This window comes from Ovis aries, chromosome 17, assembly GCF_016772045.2.
Source record: "Ovis aries strain OAR_USU_Benz2616 breed Rambouillet chromosome 17, ARS-UI_Ramb_v3.0, whole genome shotgun sequence".
In the NCBI taxonomy this organism is placed as follows: domain Eukaryota; kingdom Metazoa; phylum Chordata; class Mammalia; order Artiodactyla; family Bovidae; genus Ovis; species Ovis aries.
This window is the reverse complement of record NC_056070.1, coordinates 25,467,120-25,485,120: the sequence shown is the minus strand read 5'-3', so window position 1 is coordinate 25,485,120 and position 18,001 is coordinate 25,467,120. Positions and strand designations below refer to the sequence as shown.

Sequence of the window (18,001 nt, the reverse complement as noted above, 5' to 3'; positions counted from 1 at the left end):
GATTCAATTTTACTATGGTTCCAATTCTAAAGCTTCCATTCTTCTAAAGATTTTTTTTGATTTGGACCATTTAAAAGTTTTCATTGAATTTATTATAATATTGCTTTATAAGAATTGAATCGCCAGTCCATGTCTGATGTAGGGTGCAGCATGCTTGGGGCTGGTGCATGGGGATGACCCAGAGAGATGTTGTGGGGAGGGAGGTGGGAGGGGGGGTCATGTTTGGGAACACATGTAAGAATTAAAGATTTTAAAATTTAAAAAATTTAAAAAAAAGTTTTCATTCAATTTATTATAATATTGCTTGTGTTTTACATTTTGAGTTATTTGGCCACAAGGCTTATGGGGTCCTAGCCCCCGACCAGAGGTTGAATCCACATACCCCAACTCCCTTACTCTGCCCCCTGCCCCCCATGAAGTCCCAGCCACTGGACTGTCAGGGAAGTCCAAAACACTTCTACTTTGGATGTCTGTTATATGTCCCCTGTTTGTCCTACCGTTTTGAAAAATAACCTGACAACCTCCTTTCTTCTTTAGAATATTATATCATGCTGAAAGCATTACACAAAATAAAATAGCATAAATGAACTAAAAAACTATCAATAAATTCAGAACTTAGTAAACAAAAGCTTTAAATTGCAGGCAAATTGAATTCAAAACAAGTGATCTTAAAGGCAAAATAGTGTTTATATAATTAAAACACAGGAGTTTTGGCTGGTTTTACATACAGCAGGGTCCTGCTTAGTTGACGTCACCCACTAACCCACCTATTCCTCTCACATCCTGCAATCTTTTAGCTCTGTTTTGCAATATGTAGGTTTGACCCTCCAACATGTTCCCTGTAGATCCTCCCACCAATATACACATATACACTGGAATTGCATAGCTTCTATACCTCCCAATCAAAGAGAAGAAGAGGCCCTCCTGCCATTAATTTATTCTCCCAAATGGAAATCTGGTGCTTGTCTGGGAATGTGCCCAACGAACCAATCACTGTATGTAATGGTTGGTTTGGGTCAAGAAATGCTGTATAAAGAGTTCTAATCATGTCACTAGCAGTCATACAAGAGTGATACGAAAGAAGAAATGCCAAAATAAAATTATGGCAGTGATAAATATCACCCTCGGGAAAACCAGTTGTTTGTTTGTTTTTTCCTTATTTTCAGTGATCAGTACTCTAAAAGGTCAAACACACACATGTGATTTCATTTTTAAGACTGCTTTTGTCAAGAAACTTTGACTCTCAGACAGGTAAAGATCATTAGACACTTTTCTTCTAGCAGCATATTCAAGGTCCACTAGTAGAGACTGCTGAGATGACTACCTCATGATTATCCTGGATGCTCCAGACTTTCTCTAACTCATTAAAATATGTACCTCTCCCTTTTCCTTATCTAAAGATGTGAGTTACTAAAAGCAGGGACAAATCATATCTTCTTGAATATATTTTGGTTTGGTGAGAAAAGATCACGTGATAAGTTATGGATGACATCACTTGTAGACCTTGTCTGTTGTCTATCACTAAGCACGAAGTTTCCACACGGTCAGGGGGTAGCCCATGAAATACTGTGCCTAACCACTAGAAAGGCACAGAGTTATAACCAGTCTAGCATATTTTGCTCTGTATATTTCACTTAGTGAATTATAACTTTTGCTGAAGACATTTCTACTTCTTTGAATGAAGAATGGAAATTTACCTAACTCCTCACTATTTAGTCACAACTTCTGTTTAGTATCAAAAAGTCCCAAGTAATCATTCCTGTATACATGGTGATGCTTCTTGGTAATAGATTACCATCTAATTATTTTGTTTATCACACCCTTAGAGACTTAGACTGTAAAGGCAGTAATATAATGATTAATTTTTAACACTTACACAGAAAATAATGGTGTATAGTAATCTTATCAGTGCAGATTCACTGATAATTCCCTCTTTCTCTTATGAGAAATACAGCTCCCCTGAAATGGACCAATTTTTATCATTTACTATCCATCATGAAGTCCTAGATTGCAAGGAGAAATATCAATAGCCTCAGATACACAGATGAAACCACCCTTACAGCACAAAGTGAAGAAGAACTAAAGAGCCTTTAGAAAACGAAACCAGAGAGTGAAAAAGTTGGCTTAAACGAGCATTCAGAAAACTAAATCATGGCATCCAGTCCTATCACTTAATGGCAAATAGATGGGGAAACAATGGAAAGAGTGACAGACTTTATTTTGGGGGGCTTCAAAATCACTGCAGATGGTGACTACAGCCATGAAATTAAAAGACGCTTGCTCCTTGGAAGAAAAGTTATGACCAACCTAGACACCACATTAAAAAGTAGAGATATTACTTTGCCAAAAAAAGGTCCATCTAGTCAAGCTATGGTTTTTCCAGCAGTTATGTATGGATGTGAGAGTTAGACTTTAAAGAAAGCTGAGCACCAAAGAACTGATGCTTTTGAACTGTGGTGTTGCAGAAGACTCTTGAGAGTCCCTTGGACTGCAAGGAGATCAAACCAATCAATCCTAAGTCAGTCCTGAATATTCACTGGAAGGACTGATGTTGAAGCTGAAGCTCCAATACTTTGGCCACCTGATGTGAAGAACTGACATTTGAAAAGACCCTGATGCTGGGAAAGACTGAAGATGGGAAGAGAAGGGGACGTCAGAGGATGAGATGGCTGGATGGCATCACCAACTTGATGGACATGAGTTTGAGCAAGCTCCAGTAGTAGGTGATGGACAAGGTGTGCTGACTGGTGTGCTGCAGTCCATGGTGTCACAAAGAGTCGGACACAACTGAGTGAGTGAACTGAACTGATGAAGTCCTAGAAACATATATATTGGAATAAAAATTTCCTGTCATAATCCTGAATTGGGGAATCTATGTTACCAGTATTTAAGGATTAGGGGATTTAATAAAAACAGAATCTCTGTGGTGATCTTACATGTCTCCCAAAGCTTTTATTTCCACAGTTTTTCAAGTTGAATAGATCACTGAACATAAGTTGATACAGCTCTGGCAAAAGCTATGCAGGAAAATATATACATTGAGATTTCCAGATCTGGAAAAAAGTAAGTGTAAGCAAGAAAACTGGAGCAAGCCAATCTTCTAATTATAAGCAAGTTTACCATCCTTAACTGGAAAGTCAGTATATTTAAAACACATGCCAGTCTTTTTAATTCTATCACAGTGTATAAAAAATATTTTATGATAAACATCATTAGATAAAGCATATTTTCCTAACATAGAACTCTAAAATATTCTAGTTCATCAGTACAGTTGCTTTGAATGAATGCTTGTGTGCTCAGTCGTGTCTGACTCTTTGCAACCCCATGGACTGTAGCCAGCTAGGCTCCTCTTATATACCAGTAATTGTTTCTGTTAAGCCACTGACATTTCAGAATCATTGGTTAAACACCCATGGTGCATTAAACAATTATGAGATATACAACTCTGATCCAGATACATTTAATTGCTTTTGGCAAGCCTTACATAAAAATAAATAGACATTTAAGAAAATATACCACCAATAAACTAATAAACATATTCTAGAACTAGAATTAAATGAAAAATAACTGATAACTGAACTTTCAACAGAAACAGGAAAAGGAAAAACCCCTTATCTTGCTGGAATCTTTGTCACTGCCTGTCAAAAACAAAAGTGCGAAAGCTCTGATGAGTCCAGTTAGTGCAATGCAGGGATCAAAGTGTCAGACTGATAGGATCAAAGGGAACAAAATGAAGTGGTAATGTTGTGCACCAGATCTGAAACCTCGGCTCTGATGAAGGGTTCTCACAGGATGGAACCGGGAAGCTTTGATTAGTGTACCTTGTTTGTACTGTGAAGGCATCAAAGTGGCAAATGCGGCTGGATCAAATGGGGCAGAATGCAATGGGTAATGGAGCACTCAGAGCTCACTAGAGTTTAAGCAGAGATGTTGATGATGTGGTGGAGGCCAATGCACACACCCAGCTGGCAGCTGGAAAGAAGAAAAGCAAAGCAAAAGGGGGAAAACAGAAATCATTTTCATCACTTGAAAGCTAGCTGGTTATAGCACAACCAAAGGATCAAAGAGCATTTTCAATTATTGCATAATATATGAAAACTAAATCATTGTTAAACTAAATCATTGATTAAACTAAGTCATTGTTTAACCAATATGGTAATATTTTTTCTTTGTTGCTAATTTTGTTTCATGGAGTCCTTATTCATTCTGAACGTTCTAGCATGTTTGTCAATTTCCAAAGAGGGTTACCTTTGAACTTACATACATGTAAATCTTTATTTGCTAGAAATATTTTTGCATATACTTTGGAGAATGTTACATGGGTAAAACTCATTTAACCCTAAAATCTTATATACTGTGTTTGCAGGGATTTTTCATTCTCTGGGATTCAATCCACTTGCAAGTTAAGTCTTAAAGCATCCATATACCTCACTTGATTCAATCTCTTTTTTCCCCTTGTTCAGGAGTTACTGTCCTTGTAACTAACAAATAAACATATTATCAGAATGTTGAAAGATTTAAATAAAATATTCTCTAATATAGCATAATGATGTTTCAGATACAAACATTGAAAGATATTTAATTGTATGAACATTAAAATTAAATTAAATGCTATGTTTATCATTACTATGACTAATAACTAAAGAATTTAACTTTTCTGTTACGAAATGTGTGCTAGTTGGTTTATATTTTTTCTTACTTATCCTAAGAAGAGCTCCATAAGTGAGTATTGCCATAATGGAATAAGGCTTTCTGATGATATGGAGAAGTAGTAAATGTATTTTTCAAACAGATGGAAAATCAGCCATGTGCAAGAAGGCAGAGTTGTATTGCTTACAGTCTTCCTTTCATCCCTCACCTTTGCTATGACTGCTTCTCTGTAGGAGAACATAGCTGCTCCACTGAGTTTGGATGTGGCCCTATGACTTACTTTAGCCAAGGGAATATTATTAGCAGACATGATCAACATAGAGATATTAAGTGTGATCACACTGTTTGGTTTTCACTTTTGCCTTTTTGCCTTTCAATTTGAGGAGTGTGTGCATGCTCACTCAGTCGTGTCCGATTCTTTGAGACCTTATGGACTGTAGCCTGCCAGGCTCCTCTGGCCATGGGATTCTCCAGGCAAGAATACTGGAGTGGGTTGCCATTTCCTTCTCCAGGGGATCTACCTGACCCAGGGATCCAACCCATGTCTCCTGTGGCTCCAGTATGTGCCGGCAGATTCTTTATCACTGATCCACATGGGAAGCCCCTCACTTTGAAAGGAGTGTACTCCAGATAGCCCCTGCTTCAAGAGAATGAGCAGACAGAACAGATAAGAATAAAATATGAAGCCTTCAACCAAATTAACAATCTTTAAATTGAGCCCAACAGAGCCATAACCTACCCACTGAATAACAAGCAACACAAAAGACCTACTAAAATTTATGCATTATTTTGAATCCCTAAAACAGCATTCTGCCCATCTATGTTATTGTCCAACTCTTCGAGACCCCATGGACTGCAGCATACCATGCCTCCCTGTTCCTTACCATCTCCCAGATGCACACATAAAGATGTCATCGATCAAATATGCACAATTCTTTAACTGAATGCATTAATTTAAGGTGCAATTGTAGTTGCTACCCCAGTATTACTACTCCCTCCATTATTGCTCAGCTCTCCTATCTTCCCCGAAAGGCATCTGCATGGGTTATTAATCTGACAAATCACTGTAGAATGTGTTTAGAGATTGGTTCTCACAAGAGCAACAGGGGGTAGGGAAACCTACCACCTGTACCTCTTGAGTATTGATACTCACAGTGTGATGCTGATTGTACATCTGTTTTCTCAGGTCTTTGGGAAATCTGTCTTTTTTTTTTCATCTTATTTTTTCCATTATTATTTCATAATGTTTTTGAAGGCAAATTTTTACTTTATAACAAAATCACCAAATAATTGCCTCAATATTACTTATTTTTAATTATATTTTTATCATTGACAATGTAGAGTTCACATATGCGCAGAAATGAAAAATGCAGATTTTTTTTTAAATATGCTACTGATGTGCTGCAGGAAGTGAGGAAAATATATTCATTAGGAAGTTTAAGGGTCATAAAATCTGATCTAAATAATGATTGAATCCATTGCAGCAAATCTCCTTCTTCAGTGATTAAAACTGATATTTTTGGTATATTAAAAAAGATTGGAAAAACTTTAAAAAATTTCCCTCAACAATGAGCTGACTAGGGGATTTAATGAAAGTTAGAAATCTTAGGTATATAAATGTTGTAGCATAAAATCAAATAGTGGTCAACACTGAAGTGAGGAAAGAACAAATTTTGTTTTTTCTGTTGGACACTGTTTTAACCCTAAGATTATAAATTATAAGATAATGGAATTAATTTTTTAATTTATTAAATTCAAAAGCCTGTCCATATTTGAATGTTATTAAAATTTATTTATTAATAGAGATGATGAAATGTCCTTTAACAAAAAGTGACAATGTAAGTGTAAATAATACTTCAAGTTATGAATATATTAGTGTAAATTATTAACCACCTCCAAATATGTCTACTGATACCCTGACTCATACATATAACTGTGCCAGGAAGTGCTCATAAAATTTAACCACACAATAAAGGCCAGAGATTTGTTAAGATTCTCTGAAGTTGAGGAACTTATAGGCCATAATGTCAGATTATAACATTTATTAATTTAGCCACTCAGCTTTTTACTAATTGTCCTGAAGAGCACTGGACATTGCTAGTAAAAAGATGGTTCATTTTGCATAAACTTTGACATACCACAAGTGAAATTATATTCTCCAAATCCAAATGACTGAAGTAACATTTAAGATGATATAACAGGATTATATATCAATTGATGTATCAATTGATAACTCCCATTCCAGTTATGTAGGCTGTTGCTGCTGCTGCTAAGCTGCTTCAGTTGTGTTCAACTCTGAAGTGTTTTTCCTTCATAGGTAATTAAAAATCAAATTCAAACCACCTTCAACATTAGGTTAGCACACAATTAAACCTGATGAAATTTATCAGAAAGATTAAAGAAAAAATGTGTTCATGAGAATCCAATACATTAGATATATCTTCAAATGTGAGTGAAGATTTTTTCGTCTTAAAAAAAAGTGGTATCTTCTCATTTACACCAGAGCATCTATACATGTCAGTAAGTACATGTTTTACTTTTAACTTTGTTGCTGTAACTGTAACTTCAAATATATAGGTTTCCAATAAAATATACTTTAAAACACATACACAATAGACAATTAGTAAAATTTGAATGGAATGTGAAATATTTGGGATTATATTCATGTTATATGTTCATGTTAGAAAAATATTTAAAAACATTGTTTACTATGATTCTTGATAAGTTAAGGCATGATTTTAGAAAAAAACTTATTTTTCTTTTACATTGTGTTATTTCTTGGCATACACCACATATGTTTAAGCCACTATATTTAATTTATTTGAGAATGTTAATATTTTCTAATAACATTGAAATAGACATTTTCTTAAAATGCTATTATGGTTGGTTTAGTTAAAACTACAGAAATGAACATTATAATATAATATATAAATTGACAGTATATATTACTTGATGCAAATTATTTCAACAGTAGTCTTAGATATGTAGTTTTTAAACTGATAGAAACATATAAAAATTGAATAATGTACACCCTAGTAAATTTTTACATCCATTCCTTTGCTTATTTATTTCTCTCTCATCAATTTCATATTGAGTACCTATAATGAGATGCACAGTTGTGAAATGAAAAGAGCATCTATAGAAAGATAGATGCTTTCAATTTGAACTTGTTTGATCATCTGTAAACATGTGAAGTGTGAGAGCTCAATGTTTCCTTTAAAGATGATATGAGTTATATCAAAGGATTGTACATCCTACTACTCATGTGGTAGGCATCTGTAGGAATTATGTATCTATTAATCATTATTTGAAGTAGGAAATGGCAACCCACTCCAGGATTCTCGCCTGGAAAATCCCATTGACAGAGGAGCCTGGCAAGTTACAGTGAGATCGCAAAGAGTCAGAGATAATCGAACACATGAGCAATCATTTATTTGTGCTAAGTCCCAAGATTTTCTCTGGCCCTGTGGGCTGGCTTTTACAAGTGTACTGTGTGTAGAAACGGAGAAGGCAATGGCACCCCACTCCAGTACTCTTGCCTGGAAAATCCCATGGATGGAGGAGCCTGGTGGGCTGTAGTCCATGGGGTCGCTAAGAGTCGGACACGACTGAGCGACTTCACTTTCACTTTTCACTTTCATGCATTGGAGAAGGTAATGGCAACCCACTCCAGTATTCTTGCCTGGAGAATCCCAGGGACAGGTGAGCCTGGCGGGCTGCGGTCTATGGGGTCGCACAGAGTCGGACAGGACTGAAGCAACTTAGCAGCAGCAGCAGTGTGTAGAAAATGGCTTAATATTGGTAATAATTCCCAGTTTCCTTTAGGAATTTAATTCAATTCATAGGGATTGGACTTGGCTGAACTAGTCATATGAACACAAATTAAAAAAAGAAAACTATTCAAATATCTTATATTGATGTATAAATTTGGAATCTAGGGGCTTCCCTGTTGGCTCAGTTGGTAAAGAACCGGCTTGCAATGCAGGAGACCCCAGTTCGATTTCTGAGGTGAATGTCCACCTAGAGAAGGGATAGGCTACCCATTCCATTATTCTTGGGCTTCCCTGGTGGTTCAGATGATAAGAATCTGCCTAAATGCGGGAAACATGGGTTCAATCCCTGGGTCAAGAAGATCTCCTGGAGGATGGTATGGCAACCCACTCCAGGATTCTTGACTGGAGAATCCCCATGGATAGAGGAGCCTTGCAGGCTACAGTCCATTGGGTCATAAAGAGTCGGACATGACTGAGCAAGAAGCACAGCATGGAATCTAGGTAGGTCCTACTGATGAACCAATTTTGAGGGCCGAAATGGAGATGAAGACATAGAGAACAGACTTGTGGATACAGGGTGGGAGAGGAGAGGGTGGGATGAATGGAGAGAGTAGCATGGAAACATATACACTGCCATATGTAAAATAGCCAGTAGGAATTTGCTGATTGACTCATGGAACACAAACTGGTGCTCTGTGACAACCTGGAGGGATGGGATGAGGTGGGAGTTGGGACGGAGGTTCATGAGGGAGGGAACATATGTATATTTATGGTTGATTCATTTGATATATGGGCTTCCCTGGTGGCTCGGATGGTAAAGAGCCTGCCAGCAATGTGGGAGACCTGGGTTCGATCCCTAGGTTGGGAAGATCCCGTGGAGAAGGAAATCCCACACCAGTATTCTTGCCTGGAAAATCCCATGGATAGAGGAACCTGGCAGGCTATGGTCCAATGGGTCACAAAGACCCAGATACCACTGTGAGAACAACAACACCATGTTGATATATAGCAGAAACCAGCACGATATTGTAAAGCAGTCATCCTCCAATTAAAAATAATTAAATTTAAAACAACAACATGAAATTCAGAAAAGCGTATGTTTGCCTTTGAACCTGTCAAAAATCCTTAGATATCTGAGGGCAAGATGAATATTTATATAACTGTTTGGGCTATTTACATAACTGTTGCAATTGATGAGTTTGATGTTTGGAGATTTTGGGCATTCACATCTATCATATTCACTGCCTCAGAGTAACATGTTAAGCTAATACAATGTTATATGTCAGTTACATCTCAGTAAAACTGGAAAAAAATTTTAAAAGAAAAAGAATAATAAAAAGCCAGGTGACATGGGGAATAATAAAGCTTGCTCCATAATTCAGCAAGCTGTCTTTGCTGATGCTTTAACAAATATTTATAACATAGGGAATTATATTTTTGCATGTAAACTACAGCCTTGCTACTTAAATAGTATTACTGAGAAGCCTGAAATTACCTTTTCCTTCATTTATGTGTGATTACAAGTTAAACCAGGAAGCCATGGCACGAAAAGCAAAAGAATTAAATCTAACATTCACCTTCTTTGAAACTTACAGTGAACATACTTGGGAGAGCAGAAGGCTTTCTTTTCTTATTACTCTTTCAAAACTAAGCAGTATCTATGTCTATTAAATTATTTTCATTATATTTCGGTTAAAGTATCAATCCTGCACTTTATGCCTATGAGGGTTCAATCACCTGGTCAAGGCGATCATTTTGCTTTATGTCTGTTGTAGCTTTTACGTGTGAAAAGGTTCTGGTATTACTTGTTGAGGTGGCCATTTGTTAGAATGAACATCAAATTATTGCTTTTACAGGATCAATTTTCTTTATAATTGCTACTAGCATTAACAGTCATCTCCGAAACTGCTCCTAGAAAACTGGCTGATGGATTGGTATGCAGAATAATCAAAAGAGCTACTGGAGATAATGACGTTTCTTTACAGGGAATTGCTTGAGGAAAATTTTCCCTTTCAGCAAGATGACTACAACACATATGGTTAGAAAGTTTAGAAAGGGTTTTCCTTCCCTTTTCTGCCTAAGGCAAAACTATAAGCTAAAATAGGCTTGGTCCGTTGTAAGACGTTTGCTTTCTTCAGCACTTCTTAGTTTAATGGGCATAGCAGAACTGGATTCTATTGCGTGAAGCAGCAGATCAGCATTTACTCATGTTCTGATGCTCTCAAAAATAAAATCAGATTTTTTGCACACAACAGTAAAAACATTTTCTTTTACTAGTGCATTAGTTAGTGTTTATAAGCTGATGAGATGTAACAGGTCTAGAATTTTCTCTTTTTTGCACACACTTCCTCAATTTCTTTTCACACATCCATGTGAGAGCAGAATGGCAATAAAACTAAGTCCATGTCCTTTTTACTAAACTGTGTCAACTTAAACGACTTCTGGCTTTGTCTTTTTCTCACGTTATCAGCACTGTTTTTAAGCAATTTGCTTGTTTAATTTGATAAAGAAGTATGTCAAGAAAGTACAGAAATTACACAAACAGCTGTGAAATGAAATTCATGTTTTATGGCAAAACAAGAAAAAAAATTAAACAATTTAAAGATAAAAAATTTCCTCTGCCCTTTGGCCTCCTCTTTCCCTACTCTGTGCATTGTGTATCTCCTTTATGCATCATTACGGATCTACCAAACCTGCCCCACTGGCAGGAATACTTGCTCCACCATCAACAGCAACATTCTGTCAGAACCAAGACAACTTCTTAAAAGGTAACATTCCTTCTTGATCTCATAAGGGGTCACATGACCCACCACTTAATACTTTCAGATCGGGATTGTGCAAACCATCTACATCATTTAATATACAGCCCCCTCTCTGAAAAATCTGTGTAACTGTGCCTTGACCTCTAATGAGCAGAACAATTCTCACAGCTTTCTGAGAGGCTGTTCCCGAGTTATAATTCTTCATTTGGCTTGAATCTCCCACTTCTTTGTTAGACTGACTGACTAAATTTTTTGTCGACACAGAAATCACTAAAATTTTCCTAAGCTGAATGTTGGTTAGTGTTCCAATTCTTAATGCTTCCAAATGGAAGTTTGCTCCCTTGATCTCTTCCTTCTTATAATTTTACTGGGCTCTCTCCAATATGCTCTTTTAACCTCTTATTTTCCCAGGGCAGAATCATAGTTTTAGATGACGGTAAAACCTGATACTGGTTAGGGAGAAGAGACAACAGCAATCTAATACTGTAGCTCCGTGTTACTGTTAGTTTTCTCTCAATTCCTGTTGAGTTTTTCCTACACAAATACAACACAGACTCACACACATACACACTCACGTGGGTGCACATTCATGCAAGACCACAGCTTGCTTTCCAGAATGATGTTATCCAATAGAATTACAATACAAGACACAAATGCAAGTTGTATATCTAATTTCAAAATTTCTAGTAGTCACATTAAAAACAATAAAAAGAAACAGATTAATTTTTAAAAGATACAGATCTATATAGCCAATAGATCCAAAATATCATTATTTAAGCATGTAACCAATACTAATGTGATACTTTACATTGTTTTCTTTTTCCATCTGAATCTTCAAAATCTAGTTTACTCTACACTTGAATTACTGTGGAGCACACAAGGGAGAAGGGCAGAGTTGGCTGTATTGAGTCAAAGGATATCTGGAGACTTCTCACACTTGGCCCCACTCACTGTCTGAGACAAGGTGCTCAGTACAACTATAAATTCTATGAACTATCTGCTACCTATGCAATAAATTATTTTTTATCTTAAAGGATTTTTTGTTGTTGTTTTTATTTACAGGTGTTTTGCCACCAGGAACCCTGATTGATATGAATTCTTATCTCTTTCAAGGGCTCCTTTTTCTCTGTATACATTTAAACCATCCTTAATAAGCAAAACCATTATTAGTTTGTTCTAAATAAATTACAGTCAGCCATGCTTATCAAATTAACAGCCTAATTAACTAGATATACTGCCACATGTATAATATATGGATTGAGTTAAAATGGAATGTTAAGGCTCTATCTTTAACCTTACTGTTAATTTCCCTCCTAAGCAGATTTCTTTTGATACCACCACATAAGTATTGCTCTCCTCCAGTCTCTTCTCTCTTTTATATTTACTTCGACTTAACTTTTATGGGCATGATAGCAAAAATCACAATTAATCTCACTTCTCCAAGACATTCTTTACATGATATTGGGAATTTATCTGAAAAGTGAAAAGCTGATTCTGTTATGACTTGTCTGCAATTCTTTAAAAAAAAAAAAAAAAATCCTCCTGACCCCTAACCATATTTCTTCAGGCACTCTGTCTATCAGATCCAATCACTTGAATCTGTTTGTCACTTCCACTGCATAATTGTAAGAGATTTGATTTAGGCCTAGAGGTTTTCTGTACTTTCTTCAATTTAAGTCTGAATTTGGCAAGAAGGAGTTTATGCTCTGGGCCATAATCAGCTCCTGGTCTTGTTTTTGCTGACTGTACAGAGCTTCTCCATTTTGGCTGCAATGAATATAATCAATCTGATTTTAGTGTTGACCATCTGGTGATGTCTAAGAGTAGAGTCCTTTCGTGTTGCTGGAAGAGGGTGTTTGCTATGACCAATGTCTTTTCTTGGCAAAACTCTGTTACCCTTTGCCCTGCTTCATTTTGTACTGAAAGACCAAATTTGTCTCTTTCTCCAGGTAACGCCTGACTTCCTACTTGTGTATTCCAATTCCCTATAATGAAAAGGACATCTTTTTTGTGTGTTAGTTCTAGAAGGTCTTGTAGGTCTTCATGAAACCATTCAACTTCAGCTTCTTCAGAAATACTTGTTGGGCATAGACTTGGATTACTGTGATATTGAATGGTTTGCCTTGGAAATAAACAAAGATCATTATGTCGTTTTGAGATTGCATCCAAGTACTGTATTTCAGACTCTTTTGTTGACTATGAGGGCTACTCCATTTCTCCCAAGGGATTCTTGCCCACAGTAGTAGATATAATGGTCATCTGAGTTAAATTCACCCATTCCAGAGAATGTTCAAGAGAGTTCCAGAAAAACATCTACTGCTGCTTCACTGACTACACCAAAGCCTTTGATTGTGTGGATGACAACAAACTGGAAAATTCTGAAAGAGATGGGAATACCAAACCACCAGACCTGCCTCCTGAGAAATCTGTATGCAGAACAAGAAGCAACAATTAGAACTGGACATGGAACAACAGACTCGTTCCTAATTAGGGAAGGAGTATGTCAAGGCTATATATTGTCACCCTGCTTATTTAGCTTATATGCAGAGTACATCAAGTGAAATGCCAGACTTGATGAAGCACAAGCTGGAATCAAGATTTCTGGGAGAAATATCAATAACCTCAGATATGCAGATACACCACCCTTATGGAAGAAAGTGAAGAGCCTCTTGATGAAAGTGAAAGAGAAGAGTGAAAAAGTTGGCTTAAAACTCAACATTCAGAAAACTAAGGTTGTGGCATCTGGTCCTATCACTTCATGGCAAATAATTGGGGAAACAGTGGAAACAGTGGCTCACTTTATTTTGGAGGGCTCCTAAGTCACTGCAGATGGTGACTGCAGCCATGAAATTAAAAGACGCTTACTCTTTGGAAGAAAAGTTATGACCAACCTAGACAACATATTAAAAAGCACAGATATTACTTTGCTAACAAAGGTCCATCTAGTCAAGGCTATGGTTTTTCCAGTAGTCATGTATGGATGTGAGAGTTGGACTATAAATAAAGCTGAACGCCGAAGAATTGATGGTTTTGAACTGTGGTGTTGAAGAAGACTCTTGAGAGTCCCTTGGACTGCAAGGGGATCCAACCAGTCCATCCTAAAGGAGATCAGTCATAAATATTCATTGGAAGGACTGTTGCTGAAGCTGAAACTTCAATACTTTGGCCATCTGATTCAAAGAACTCACTCACTGGAAAAGAACATAATGCTGGGAAAGATTGAAGGCAGGAGGAGAAGGGGATGACAGAGGATGAGATGGTTGGATGGCATCACTGACTCGATGGACATGAATTTGAATAAGCTCCAGGAGTTGGTCATGGACAAGGAGGCCTAGCATGCTGCAGTCCATGGAGTCACAAAGAGTTGGACACGATTGAGGGACTGAACTGAAGTGAACTGAATGTTGGCTCAGATGGTAAAGATAAGGCTCAATTTACTCAGTTGTAATAAATTTGGTTTCCTGTCTTTTCAATAATTCTTTCCACTTGGGTATCCAATTTACTAGTTGAAAATATTTCTAGTATATATATACATGTATATGCATATATATATATGTATACACACACATATATATCTTATATATATATGTGTGTGTATACATATATATATATTTATATAAATGCATGTTTCTTAGTCTAATGTAAAGGAATTCACTTTTCTGTCTCAGTATCGAATGCTGCTACCTTTAGTTTACTCGAGTTAGTAACATGCTGGAGTGCATCTATGAAGCAGCCATGAGTAAGGAATAAAAACCAATCATCACAAGACCATTGGTCTTAATGGTATTTTCTAGAACAATGAGAATCACAGTCTCTCCTGTATTTTTGTTTGTTTGTTTTCATTTAGAATATTAAAAAAAAATTTGTGTGAATGTACATTCATTTAGATGCCTCTTTGTGATGGACAGGAGGGCCTAATCATTTATATCTGTTTATAATTTCCAAGCAGCTTTAATAGATCTCTCTAAACACTTACTGCCTTTAAAGAATACAGGCAAAAAAAAGTGCTGCATAATTTTCTAATAAGATATTTCTCTAGAGGGACAAAGAATTATTTTCCTGAGTGAAGTCTCTTAATTCAATACATTTTCAGCCATTTTAACCATGTGAATTGAAAGTTGCTCAGCCTTGTCTGACTCTTTACGAATCCACGAACGGTAGCCTGTGAGGCTCCTTTGTCCATGGAATTCTCCAGGCCAGAATTCTTGAGTGGATAGCCGTTCCTTTCTCCAAGGGATCTTCCCAACCCAGGGATCAAACCTGGGTTTCCCACATTACAGGTGGATTCCATCTGAGCCACCTGGGAAGCCCAAGAATGCTGGAGTGGATAGCCTATCCCTTCTCCCGGGGATCTTCCCAACCCAGGAATCAAACTGAGGTCCCCTGTATTACAGGTCAATTCTTTACCAGCTGAGCTACTGTAGTCTATTATTCAAACATGAGTGATTTTCCAATATTTTTCTGATAATGAATTTAATATTATGATCACTCTGAATTGTTATCAAATATTATCTTGGAGTCTCCATGACATGTGATCTAGGAAATACTCCTAAGTATGAATATGAGTCCATATTTGATTTTCTTAAAGATATTTTGAAATGTACTACTTCAAAAAGGATAAATTATTCCTTTTATTTTCACTATACAAAATGATACATGGGAAGAGGTTAAACAAGCTTAATTTTTAAAAATAGAGAACATGTTGGTAATTTAATGATAAATTAGATCTGATTTTAAAGAACAAATTCTGTCAAAATATACATTCATTATTGATATTATTTATATTTCAATATTATCATGTTATATCTCTAGTTCTTATTGTTTTATGAAATTCATTCATTTTAATGTCATTTCAAAAACTAGTCCCAATAATGTGACACTACAGGGAAGTAGTGTCATCGAATTAACCATATGCAGTTGCCAGGTATTGACATTTTGACTGAAAGCAGCCCCTTTTATGACAGTATTAATGGGACTCATGAAAACAAGAGCCTGAGTTCATTTAGTTGAGGAATATTTTGCAGTAGGATGAGAGACGAAAAGAAATTCCATTATATTCATGGACTTCTAAACATATTATGACATAAGATAATTGCATTTCTTGAAACAGCCACTTCAATTTTATCCATTACCTATAAAACCTAACTCTATTGCTTTTAGCATTGTGTAATATAGTTAACTTATAGGATTGACCTTGAAATTGCAAAAATAACTATATGTATAAAAATTCAGTCTTTCAGGAATTTTTGAGAACTTGCATTGATGCTATTTTTCTTAATCTTACTTTATTGTGCACTAAAAAAGGACGAGTAACACTATAAGATTCAGAATTATATTTTCAGTCAAAGAAATGTAAAAAGATTATTTCAGTTCAGATAAGTCACTCAGTTGTGTCCAAGTCTTTGCACCCCCATGGACTGGAGCACACCAGGCCTCCCTGTCCATCACCGATTCCTGGAGTTTACTCAAACTCATGTCCATTGAGTCGGTGATGCCATCCAACCATCTTATCCTCTCTTGTCCCCTTCTCCTCCTGCCTTCAACTTTTCCCAGCATCAGGGTCTTTCCAAATGAGTCAGCTCTTTGCATCAAGTGGCCAAAGTATTGGAGTTTCAGCTTCAGCATCAGTCCTTGCAATGAATATTTATGACTGATCTCCTTTAGGATGGAGTGGTTGGACCTCCTTGCAGTCCAAGGGACTCTCAAGAGTCTTCTTCAACACTACTGTTCAAAAGCATCAATTCTTTGATGCTCAGCTTTCTTTATGGTCCAATTCTCACATCCATACATGACTAGTGGAAAAACCTTAGCTTTGATAGATGGACTTTGTTGGCAAATTAATGTCTCTGCTTCTTAATATGTTGTTAAGGTTGGTCATAGCTTTTCTTCCAAGGAGCAAGCATCTTTTAATTTTATGGCTGCAATCACCATCTGCAGTGATTTTGGAGCCCCGAAAAATAAAGTCTGACACTGTTTCCACTGTCTCCCCATCTATTTGCCATGAAGTGATGGGACCAGATGCCATGACCTTAGTTTTCTAAATGTTGAGTTTTAAGCCAACTTTTTCACTCTCCTCTTTCACTGTCATCAAGAGGCTCTTTAGTTCTTCACTTTCTTCCATAAGGGTGGTGTATCTGCATATCTGAGGTTATTGACATTTCTCCCAGAAATCTTGATTACAGCTTGTGCTTCATCAAGTCTGGCATTTTGCTTGATGTACTCTGCATATAAGCTAAATAAGCAGGGTGACAATATATAGCCTTGATATACTCCTTTCCTAATTTGGAACCAGTCTGTTGTTCCATGTCCAGTTCTAACTGTTGCTTCCTGACCTGCATACAGATTTTTCAGGAGGCAGGTTAGGTGGTCTGGTATTCTCATCTCTTTCAGAATTTTCCACAGTTTGTTGTGATCCACAAAGTCAGAGGCTTTGGCATAGTCAATAAAGCAGAAATAGATATTTTTCTGGAACTCTCTTGCTTTTCAATGATCCAGCGGATGTTGGCAATTTGATCTCTGGTTCCTCTTTTTCTAAATCCAGCTTGAACCTCTGGAAGTTCACGGTTCATGTACTGTTGAAGCCTGGCTTGGAGAATTTTGAGCATTACTTTACTAGCATGTGAGATGAGTGAAATTGTGTGGTATTTATTTTTATTTTTAATCCAAAGATTATCTGGGTTAATTAAAAAACAATGATCTATTATCTTTGAGCTTAAAACATATAGGCCTTTAAATCAAATTCCTTAGGCCAATATTTCTTCTATGTTTTCAAATTAAACACAGGTAAAGCCCATTTACTCACTGAGCAAACATTTA

The 18,001-nt window shown here is 36.6% G+C and overlaps 1 long non-coding RNA gene across 2 annotated transcripts in view; it reads right to left on the bottom strand.

Moving 5' to 3' along the window:
* Window positions 1-18,001, bottom strand: part of LOC132657988 (uncharacterized) — a 161,931-nt gene that overhangs the window by 10,007 nt on the left and 133,923 nt on the right. The gene's annotated exons all lie outside the window — the stretch shown is intronic.